The following is a 12,124-nucleotide window of genomic DNA, read 5'->3' as shown; positions in this document are numbered from 1 at the left end:
CAGTGGATTGGTCTATCTAAGCCCACACAATAGTAAAGGTCAAGGGATCAGAGCTGGCAACATTTCCTATGAGTTGTAGTGTAAATTAGTCTTTGAGCATGCTAAACAGCGATAATGATGATATCGACCCGAACGGCCCGCGTCATTGGCTGAGAGCCAAGGTTAGAATTTAAGTGCCACTTTTTCCAATGGCTTCAGCATGGCCATGCTCCATTCAGAGGAGAAACAACAAAGAGTGAAAAAGGCATTGTAGGATACATCAAGATGGAAGGATGGACTAAAGAAGTTTGAAAAAAAAAGAGGTTTTCTTAACTGACTTGCCTAGAGTGTGCAAAACACTAAATGTTGCAGATAGAAATGCCACAAATAAAGCAGACATTATTCCTTACCCTACATATACTGTATGAGAGGCATGTCTGTTCTCATAATGTATTTCTAACTGAACATTCTATAACATTGTGCCATGCTGAATTCGGGCCTGGAGTAACCTGAACACAACTCTAACTTATAAAAGGGATAAAGAATCCTTTACCAGAGAAGAAAACATAATCACCACTCATTGTCCATCTGTGACGTAAACGCTACAGCACTCGTTTACATTACCAAACACAGGAGTTTATGAGCACAAACTGCATTTGAATGAGAAGCACATGCACACATGCACGGACCCACCCACGCGCACACACACACATACACTCACACACTCACTCATCTATTCACACACCCTCATCTATTCACACACACCCTCAGGAACACGGTTAGATGCATGTTTTAACTGTGAATAAATATACACCAGTTTTCCCAAGGACATCACTGTTTCAGCACCACGGACAGCATCTATCAGGTTACATTAGACATCCACCAGACTGACTGTAAAGCGGCACTGTCCATTTCAGCATCATAGACAGCTTCGGCCAGGCCTCCCACAAAACTGTCTGTAGTGTTCATAGAGAGTATCTGTGCCATTATGGCATCTGTGACATCATGGGCAGTACCATTGTGGCTATCTTCTTTAAGGTAGTCCATTTATTTCTTACTTTGTGTTTGAAAAAGTGTAAAGCTAATATTGGTGAATCACAGGAACCTACAGGGCTGGAGTCCTGAACCAAATATTGTGTGTCATTCAATTATTGTAACCATTTGATGGTGGTCCTCTGTAGCCCATTAGGTAGAGCATGGCGCTTGCAACGTCAGGATAGTGGGTTTGATTCCTGGGACCAACAAAATGTATGCACACATGACTCTAAGTCGCTTTGGATAAAAGTGTCTGCTAAATTCCATGTATTATTATATTATGACGGTAATATAGCTTAAAGCCATACGCTTTAGTCCCGCAGCCGCTATTTTGAAACGAAAGCAAGGCTGAGGTGGGAAATCCTAGGGGAGAACCCCGGAAGTCAAAACCACAATTGTGTGGGCTTCTCATTTTTCAAGTTTGAAGTTTTAATGTCACGTGCACATAGTTACAACTGTTGCCAGCTATAACATCGACTTATATCGATAAATGGGCAGATGAAGATGTCAGACTGCCCAAGGCAGTCCAACTAAAAGGTTACAGTAACTGGATCGGGAGTTACATTCACGATGTACAAGGTAAGATATATACGTGTTTCTGCAGCCAGTTTGTTGCTAGCTCAGTAGCTAGCTATAGCTAACGTAACGTTGTAGGTTGAAAAAGGTGTAAAGTTGATATTTTAACATAACTTCATTGACAATATTACTGAATACTTTCAGGTATTGCTACATACAACCTTGGTAGTTAAATAGTTAATGTTCACTGTTGTTGTGGCTGTGCTTGTCATCTTGACTCGTCCAATGGTTTCACAGTCAGGAGGAGTGAGGCAGGCAGGTGTAATGTGAGGGCAAGGTCATTTCGCTCAATGCGAAAAAATTAGAATCCTTACATAATTCAGATAGTTTGCTGGTCAGTTAGGTAGGTGGGGGTGTCAATTGAGTGTGGCAATTTCTACTTGCAAGTGTGGTGGTATGCATTCTAGTCGTGCGCTGGGATGCCATGAACCACGGAATCCACATATAGAAGGTACTGCATGTATGTTAAACCTACCCAATTCCCATTTTAATTTGAATCCAGAAAAATGGAATATTAAAATAATCAATAGTCACTGAAAATGTAGCGGAAATGACATCAACTTTATATTCAGCCTGTTTCAGTTTGCAACATTATTTCAAATCTGCATGCTAAAGGCCCTGCTGAAATGTAAATGGTTTATGGATCTTCAATTATATTTAATAGACCCAAATTGAATAATTTTGGCCCTACCAGTTACAATTAAAAAATATATATTTTTTAAACCTAGCACTACTGAAAATCAATGCAATAATCAAACATTTCAGCTAAGTAGCCTTTTCTGCTTTTGGTTTCTGCTTTGTTATAGCTTATAGAATTGTATGGACAATCCATATCAGTATATGTTCTTCTTTCTGTGTCCCTTATGGTGTATTAAAATAAATATTAGGTTAACTTGTCTAACTCAATTCTGTTTTTACTTTGTTTCCAGGAAAATTTCTCCCCTGAAAGTCCATTCATCACGGAGTCTAAATGGAACTGCAAAGTGCAACCATGTCGTCGGTTTACTGTACACCGTAACTCATTACATTAAAATGGGCTACACATCTGTTCCACCAAAAGAGAGCAAAACATCCTTGCCTCAGACATGGCACATTCCCACGCATACGTCAGGTCTGCAGTAAAAACCTGTAAATACAGTTCAAATATTGAAAGTAAAGCCACCAAAGAAAGATAATGCACTTGCCAACAAAGTCCGGAGGACTTGTGAGTGGATTTTGCCAAACCTCTATTGTCCAGTTCCTACACCATTACCCAGTAAAGAGTTTGCAAGAAACGTCCTGCAAAACCTTGCTGCAATTGGAAACAACTGCCAGATGTAGACCTTGCTGGCCTCAAACTCAGAGCAACAGTATGTGCCTTCTGAGTATGGTGAGCGGCCCTTTGGATCTGGTCTGACCTACAAAATACACAACAATCCCCACCCATGGCCTCCTGGAGATCAAGTGCCAAGACCAGGGCAGTTTTACTGGTTGCAAGTACCTGACCCAAAGAGCAGATGGAACCTTCAGCCTGAAGCGAAATCACGAGTAGCCCTACCAGGTCACAGTTGTATTCATCACATGCTTTGTAACAACAGGTGTAGACAACAACAATGCAGAGAGAAAGAAAATAGTTAAATAATAGACACGTAATAACACATAAGAATAAAAGTAATAACAAATACACCACAATGATTAATTATAACTTGGCTATATACATGGGGTACCAGTACCGAGTCGATGTGCAGGGGAATGTGTTAATTGAGGTAGATACTCTATGTACATGTAACTAGGAATAAAGTGACTAAGAAACAGGATAGATAATAAACAGCACCAAAAAAAATGTAGTGCAGAAAGGGTCAATGCAGATAGTCCAGGCAGATTTTTGGTAAACCAAAATCCATCTGGCCCTGCAGCCTTGTGAATGTTGACCTGTTTAAAGGTATTACTCATCCAGAACACCTGGTGCTCTCATGCATGGTTTAGTGTTGCTTGCATCGAAGCAAGCTTAGAAGGCATCTAGATCGTCTGGGCAGGTCATGGCTGGGTTTCCCTTTGCAATCTGTGATAGTTTGCAAGCCCTGCCACAACCGACAAGCGCCTGAGCCAGTGTAGTAGGATTCGATCTTAGTCCTGTATTGACGCCTTGCCTATTTGATGGCTCGTCAGAGGTCGTAGCGGGATTTCTTATCAGCGTCAGGATGAATGTCCTGCTTCTTGAAAGCGGCAGCTCTAGCCTTTAGATCAGTGCGGATATTTCCTGTAATCCATGTCTTCTGGTTGCGATATGTATGTACGGTCACTGTGGGGATGTTGTTGTCGATGCACTTATTAATGAAGCCGGTGACTGATGTGGTAAACTCCTCAATTCCATCAGATTAATAAATGCAACAATTTCAAAGATTTTCCTGAGTTACAGTTCATATAAGGAAATCAGTCAGTTGCAATGAATTCATTAGGACCTAATGAGGACCTATCTGGGAATACAGATATGCATCTGTTGGTCATAGATACCTTAAAAAAAGGTAGGGGCGTGGATCAGAAAACAAGTCATTATCTGGAGCGACCACCATTTTCTCCATGCAGTGCAACACATCTCCTTCGCATAGAGTTGATTAGGTTGTTGATTGTGGCCTGTTGTCCCACTCCTCTTCAATGGCTGTGTGAAGATGCTGGATATTGGTGGGAACTGGAACACACTGTTGTACATGTAGATCCAGGGCATCCCAGACATGCTCAATGGGTGACATATATGGTGAGTGTGCAGGCCATTGAAGAACATGGGACATTTTCCGTTTCTAGGAACTGTGTACAGATCCTTGTGACATGGGGCCATGCATTACCATTCTGAAACATGAGGTGATGGCGGTGGAGGAATGGCATGTGTAACCTTTATTTAACTAGGCAAGTCAGTTAAGAACAAATTCTTATTTACAACGACAGACTACCCGTAACAATGGGTTAACTGTCTTGTTCAGGGGCAGAACAGCAGATTTTTATCTTGTCAGCTCGGGGATTCGACCCAGCAACCTTTCGGTTAATGGCCCAACACTTTAACCACTAGACTGACTACATGCCGCCACATGACAATGGGCCTCAGGATCTTGTCATGGTATCTCTGTGCATTCAAATTGCCCATCGATAAAATGCAATTGTGTTCATTGTGCAAAGCTTATGCATGCCCATATCATAACCCCACTGCCGCCATGGGCACTCTGTTCACAACGTTGGCATCAGCAAACCGCTCGCCCGGTGCAGTTGATACCGTGATTCATCCGTGAATAACACACTTCTCCAGCGGGCCAGTGGCCATTGAAGGTGACCATTTGCCCACTGAAGTCGGTTACGACGCCGAATTGCAGTCAGGTCAAGACCACGGTGAGGACAACGAGACAGTTTCTGATGGTTTGTTGCGCAGAAATTCTTTGGTTGCGCAAACCCAAAGTTTCATCAGCTGTCTGGGTGGCTGGTCTCAGATGATCCCACAGGTGAAGAAGCCGGATTTGGAGGTCCTGGGCTGGCGTGGTTACACGTCATGTGCCAGTTGGCCATGAGGCCAGTTGGACGTACTGCCAAATTCTCTAAAACTACATTAAAGGCAGCTTATAGTAGAGAAATTAACATTAAATTATCTGGCAACAGCTCTGGTGGACATTCCTGCAGTCAGCATGACAATTGCATGTTCCCTCAAAACTTGAGACATCTGTGGCATTGTGTTGTGTGACAAAACTGCACATTTCAGAGTGGCCTTTAATTGTCCCCAACACAAGATGAACTTGTTTAATGATAATGCTGTTTAATCAGATTCTTGATATGCCACACCTGTCAGGTGGATGGATTATCTTGGCAAAGTAGAAATGCTCACTAACAGGGATGTAAACACATTTTTGCACAATACTTTTTTGCTTTTTGTACATATGGACAATTTCTGGGATGTTTTATTTCAGCTCATGAAACATGGGACCAACACTTTACATGTTGCGTTTATATTTTTGTTCAATGCATATTTCCTGAGCTTTCTTAAATCTGCTAGATATAGGACAGGCACTTCAAAACCTTATTCCTTATGATTTAATTTTTGACTGTCTTTTTTACCATTTATGAATGTGTTATTCAATGCGTTGTTATGGGCAAATTCAATATTTTATCAAATACTTGAAAAAAAAATGTGATACCTAAAGTGGTACTACATTTTTGATATCAAATAGCTAAATGATGAGGGGTTGAGGGTAGCTGAAGGATGGGACTAAAAATAAACAAAAGATAACTAATGTAAAAATACACTGTGTCCGTAAAATGTATATAGTATGTAAAGCTGGAAGTAGAAGCCTAAGTGTTGTTGTCCATTAGTTTACTCAAATTAGGGGAAGGGTGGTAGGGTTTAAAATAATTGCCAAGAAACTGAAGATATCGTACAACGCTGTGTACTACTCCCTTCATAGAACAGCGCAAACTGGCTCTAACCAGAATAGAAAGAGGAGTGGGAGGCCCCGGTGCACAACTGAGCAAGAGGACAAGAACATTATAGTGTCTAGTTTGAGAAACAAACGCCTCACAAGTCTAAACTTGCAGCTTCATTACATAGTACCTGCAAAAAAAGAGGCGACTCCGGGATGCTGGCCTTCTAGGCAGAGTTGCAAAGAAAAAGTAATATCTCAGATTGACCAATAAAAATAAAAGATTAAGATGGGCAAAAGAACACAGACAATGGACAGAGGAACTCTGCCTAGAAGGCCAGCATCCCAGAGTCGCCTCTTCACTGTTGACGTTGAGACTGGTATTTTGCGGGTACTATTTAATGAAGCTTCCAGTAGAGGTCTTGTTTCTTTGTGTGACAGAGACCACAAAAATATATCAGTTTACTCATCCAGTGCTAAGCTTTAGGAATGTTGCTACTTATCCATAGGATATAATGTATTTGTCATTTTCGGGAACTATCGCTTTAACAAATGTGTGATGAACATGAATTAATATATTTGATGATTTCATTAGAAAGAATGGAGGGTTTTCTCTTTATTTCACCATTAAATGTCTGTACTTTTCCATTGAAATTTAAATAATAATAAAAAAGATAGAACCTTACAGCTGAACCCAGATTGACATTTCAGCGATTGAAGGGGGTGGTCTGGCATTTGCACATGACTTGAGTTTTCAATTGCTAGTAATCAATAAAATGTGATAAGTTTGTTCTAACCTTATGTTCTATCTGCGATTGTACCCCCCTAAAAAAATAAAAATTTACAAATGCAATTTCGGTACCTTTAAGGTGAGGACTTTAATGGGTTATGAAAGAATTCACAAAAAAAACTGTTCTGAGATCTTGGATGTGAAAACTTTGATGCTCAATATCTCAGAACAATGCTTTGCGCATATCACAGAACTATGCTTTGCGCAGATAGAACCTTATATTCCCATGGTCTCGCAATGCCAAAGACAACACCTCGGTCATGTTCCCAGCATAGAAATACATGGGTGGTTGATCGGTGGACTGGCAGCCGTAAGTGTACCCATGAGGGTGCAGTCAAATTGCTATGGTCTGAGGGGATTTTCCCATAGAATTATATTTATATGGTTCCCATTCATTATGTGGAGAAATAACTCTGGCGGTGCACGTGTGTGTGTGTGTGTGTGTGTGTGTGTGTGTGTGTGTGTGTGTGTGTGTGTGTGTGTGTGTGTGTGGTGTGTGTGTGTGTGTGTGTGTGTGTGTGTGTGTGTGTGTGTGTGTGTGTGTGTGTGTGTGTGTGTGTGTGTGTGTGTGTGTGTGTGATTGCATAATGGCGTGAGTAGCCTATGGGTTTCAGTATCGTTTCCAGCAACCTTTTCCAAGCATTGATGACCATCACCGTTACCAATACAAATTCTGACCAATCAGGATCCAGATGGGATTAGTCACTTTATCCACTGCTTGAACTGCCAGAGAGAGGGAGAGAAAGAGAGGGGGGGAAACATGGCCAATGTAGCACCTCTACTTCGTTTAAAGCCTTGCAAGTGAAGTTCCCATTTTAAGCTATGCACACACACACACACGAACTGATACACTATACACTGCATTTGGAAAGTATTAAGACCCCTTGACTATAACAAAAAAAGTTATGTTGCAGCCTTATTCTAAAATCTATTAAAATTGTTTTATTCCTCATCAATTTACACACAATACCCCATAATAAAAAGCAAAAAGAGGTTTTAAGAAATTATTGCTAATTTATTAAATATAAAAACTTAAATATCAAATTTACATAAGTATTCAGACCCTTTACGCAGTACTTTGTTGAAGCACCTTTGGCAGCAATTACAGCCTTGAGTCTTCTTGGGTATGACTCTACAAGCTTGGCACACCGGTATTTGGGGAGTTTCTCCCATTCTCCTCTGTAGATTCTCTCAAGCTATGTCAGGTTGGATGGGGAGTGTCACTGGACAGCTGTTTTCAGGTCTCTCCAGAGAGGTTCGATCGGGTTCAAGTCTGGGCTCTGGCTGGGCCACTCAAGGACACTTCTGTATTTTTTTGGGGCTGTGTACTTGGAGTCGTTGTCCTGTTGGAAGGTGAACCTTCACCCCAGTCAGGTCCTGAGCGCTGTGGAGCAGGTTTTCATCAAGGATCTCTGTACTTTGCTCCGTTCATATTTGTCTCGATCCTGACTAGTCTCCTAGTCCCTGCCGCTGAAAAACATCCCCACAGCGTGGTACTGCCACCACCATGCTTCACCGTAAGGGCTGGTGGCAGGTTTCCTCCAGAAGTGACGCTTGGCATTCAGGCCAAATCAATCAATCTTGGTTTCATCAGACCAGAGAATCTTGTTTCTCATGGTCTGAGATTCGTTAGGTGCCTTTTGGCAAACTCCAAGCTGGCTGTCATGTGCCTTTTACTGAGGAGTGTTACCAAACATTTTTTGGGTTCCCTTCCTCAGATCTGTTCCCCGTCACAACCCTGTCTTGGAGCTCTACGAACAATTCCTTCGACCTCAAGGCTTGGTTTTTGTTCTGACATGCAATGTCAACTGTGGGACCTTATATAGACAGGTGTGTGCCTTTCCAAATAATTTCCAATCAATTGTAGAAACATCTCAAGGATGATCAATGGAAACAAGATGCACCTGAGCTCAATTTTGAGTCTCATAGCAAAGTCTGTGTACTTATGTTAATGTTAATGTTCTGTTTTTTATTTTTAATACATTTGGCAAAATTTCTCTTTTTGCTTTGTCATCATGGGGTATTGTGTGTAGATTTATTTTTATTTATTTAATTTATTTTAGAATCAGGCCGTAATGTAACAAAATGTGGAAAAAGTGAATACTTTTTCCACATTTTGCAAAACTATGTGGACACCCCTTCAGACTAGTGGATTCGGCTATTTCAGCCACACCCGTTGCTGACAGGAGTATAATATCGAGCACACAACAATGCAATCTCCATAGACAAACATTGGCAGTCGTCATAGGATGCCACCTTTCCAACAAGTGAGTTCATCAAATTTCTGCCTTGCTAGAGCTTCCCCGGTCAACTGTAAGTGCTGATATTGTGAAGTGGAAATGTCTAAGAGCAACAGCGGCTCAGCCGTCTGTTCTTAGTCTGACTGATGGATCTGGGTTTGGCGGATGCCAGGAGAACGCTACCTGCCCGAATGCATAGTACCAACTGTAAAGTGTGGTGGAGGAATAATGGTCTGGGGCTGTTTTTCATGGTTCGAGCTAGGCCCTTTAGATCCAGTGAAGGGAAATCTTAACGCTACAGCATACAACGACAATCTAGATGATTCTGTGCTTCCAACTTTGTGGCAACAGTTTGGGGAAGGCCCTTTCCTGTTTAAGCATGGCAATGCCCCCATGCACAAAGCGAGGTCCATAGAGAAATTGTCTGTCGAGATCGGTGTGGAAGAACTTTACTGGCCTGCATACAGCCCTGACCTCAGCCCCATCGAACACATTTGGGATGAATTGGAATGCCGACTGCGAGCCAGACCTAATGCTGTTGTGGCTGAATAGAATCAAGTCCTCGCAGCAATGTTCCAACATCTAGTGGAAAGCCTTCCCAGAGGAAGAGTGGAGGCTGTTCTAGCAGCAAAGGGGGGACCAACTCCATATTATTGCCCATGATTTTGGAATGAAATGTTCGACGAGCAGGTGTCCACATACCTTTGGCCATATGTACATATACAAACACATACACATACATTGAGTTGCACCCCCCCTTTCCCTCAGAACAGCCTCAATTCATCGAGGCATGGACTCTACAAGGTGTCGAAAGTGTTCCACAGGGATGCTGGCCCATGTTGACTCCAATGCTTCCCACAGTTGTGTCAAGTTGGCTGGATGTCCTTTGGGTGGTGGAACATTCTTTATACACACAGGCAACTGTTGAGTGTGAAAAGCCAGAAGGGTTGCAGTTCTTGATACAAACCCCATTCAAAGGCACTTAAATAGTTTGTCTTGCCCATTCACCCTCTGAACGGCACACATACATAATAATCCATGTGTCAAATGTCTCAAGGCTTGAAATGTAACTAAAATAATTACCTAAAAGTAATTATTTACCACGAGAGGGCCATAAACAATAACTAGTAATGCTACATACTCCAAGAAAGGCTCAAATCTCACCTTTCTGGTAAAGATAGTTATAAATTGCTGAGGTGTAGTCACTTTTGAGGACACAAGTACAGTACACAGTACAAATATGATACAAATATGAAAATATGAAATATTTTATATGATGCATTTCCTATGCAACAAAACTGTATAAGGCTTGAAATTACTTCAATTTTTTCTAAATATTTGTATAATTAATTTATTAAACGACTAACTATAAGATTTCACCTTCCTTATAACTGTAAAATACATATTTGTATATTTAGTGTTTCAGAAAATGTGCATATTTTTTTAAAGGTCTCTCTTGATCAAAACATCTGCTCCCATCGATGTGAACGTCTCATAGAGATGTAGCTTGGCTTCCTGAACTCATTGGAAACTAGCCTTTCATCTCAAATGAATCTTGTCCGTCTATGACAAACATAATTTATTTTTAGAATACTGGCTATAAATCGATCTCTGAATGTGCTACAGCAACTCTCTCCTGCTGGGTTATGATGTAAGGATTCCAGGCATGCAGTGGGGAGAACAAGTATTTGATACACTGCCGATTTTGTAGGTTTTCCTACTTACAAAGCATGTAGAGGTCTGTAATTTTTATCATAGGTACACTTCAACTGTGAGAGACGGAATCTAAAACAAAAATCCAGAAAATCACATTGTATGATTTTTAAGTAATTAATTTGCATTTTATTGGATGACATAAGTATTTGATCACCTACCAACCAGTAAGAATTCCGGCTCTCACAGACCTTTCTTTACGAAGCCCTCCTGTTCTCCACTCATTACCTGTATTAACTGCACCTGTTTGAACTCGTTACCTGTATAAAAGACACCTGTCCACACACTCAATCAAACAGACTCCAACCTCTCCACAATGGCCAAGACCAGAGAGCTGTGTAAGGACATCAGGGATAAAATTGTAGACCTGCACAAGGCTGGGATGGGCTAGAGGACAATAGGCAAGCAGCTTGGTGAGAAGGCAACAACTGTTGGCGCAATTATTAGAAAATGGAAGAAGTTCAAGATGACGGTCAATCACCCTCGGTCTGGGACTCCATGCAAGATCTCACCTCATGGGGCATCAATGATCATGAGGAAGGTGAGGGATCAGCCCAGAACTACACGGAAGGACCTGGTCAATGACCTGAAGAGAGCTGGGACCACAGTCTCAAAGAAAACCATTAGTAACACACTACGCCGTCATGGATTAAAATCCTGCAGCGCACGCAAGGTCCCCCTGCTCAAGGCAGCACATGTCCAGGCCCGTCTGAAGTTTGCCAATGACCATCTGGATGATCCAGAGGAGGAATGGGAGAAGGTCATGTGGTCTGATGAGACAAATAGAGCTTTTTGGTCTAAACTCCACTCGCCGTGTTTGGAGGAAGAAGAAGGATCAGTACAACCTCAAGATTACCATCCCAACCGTGAAGCATGTAGGTGGAAACATCATTCTTTGGGGATGCTTTTCTCCAAAGGGGACAGGACGACTGCACTGTATTGAGGGGAGGATGGATGGGGACATGTATCGCAAGATCTTGGTCAACAACCTCCTTCCCTCAGTAAGAGCATTGAAGATGGGTCGTGGCTGGGTCTTCCAGCATGACAACGACCCGAAACACACAGCCAGGGCAACTAAGGAGTGGCTCCGTAAGAAGCATCTCAAGGCCCTGGAGTGGCCTAGCCAGTCTCCAGACCTGAACCCAGTAGAAAATCTTTGGAGGGAGCTGAAAGTCCGTATTGCCCAGCGACAGCCCCGAAACCTGAAGGATCTGGAGAAGGTCTGTATGGAGGAGTGGGCCAAAATCCCTGCTGCAGTGTGTGCAAACCTGGTCAAGAACTCCAGGAAACGTTTGATCTCTGTAATTACAAACAAAGGTTTCTGTACCAAATATTAAGTTCTGCTTTTCTGATGTATCAAATACTTATGTCATGCAATAAAATGCAAATGAATTACTTAAAAATCATACAATGTG

Source organism: Salmo trutta, chromosome 6, assembly GCF_901001165.1.
Source record: "Salmo trutta chromosome 6, fSalTru1.1, whole genome shotgun sequence".
NCBI lineage: Eukaryota > Metazoa > Chordata > Actinopteri > Salmoniformes > Salmonidae > Salmo > Salmo trutta.
Note: the sequence above shows the minus strand (reverse complement) of the source record.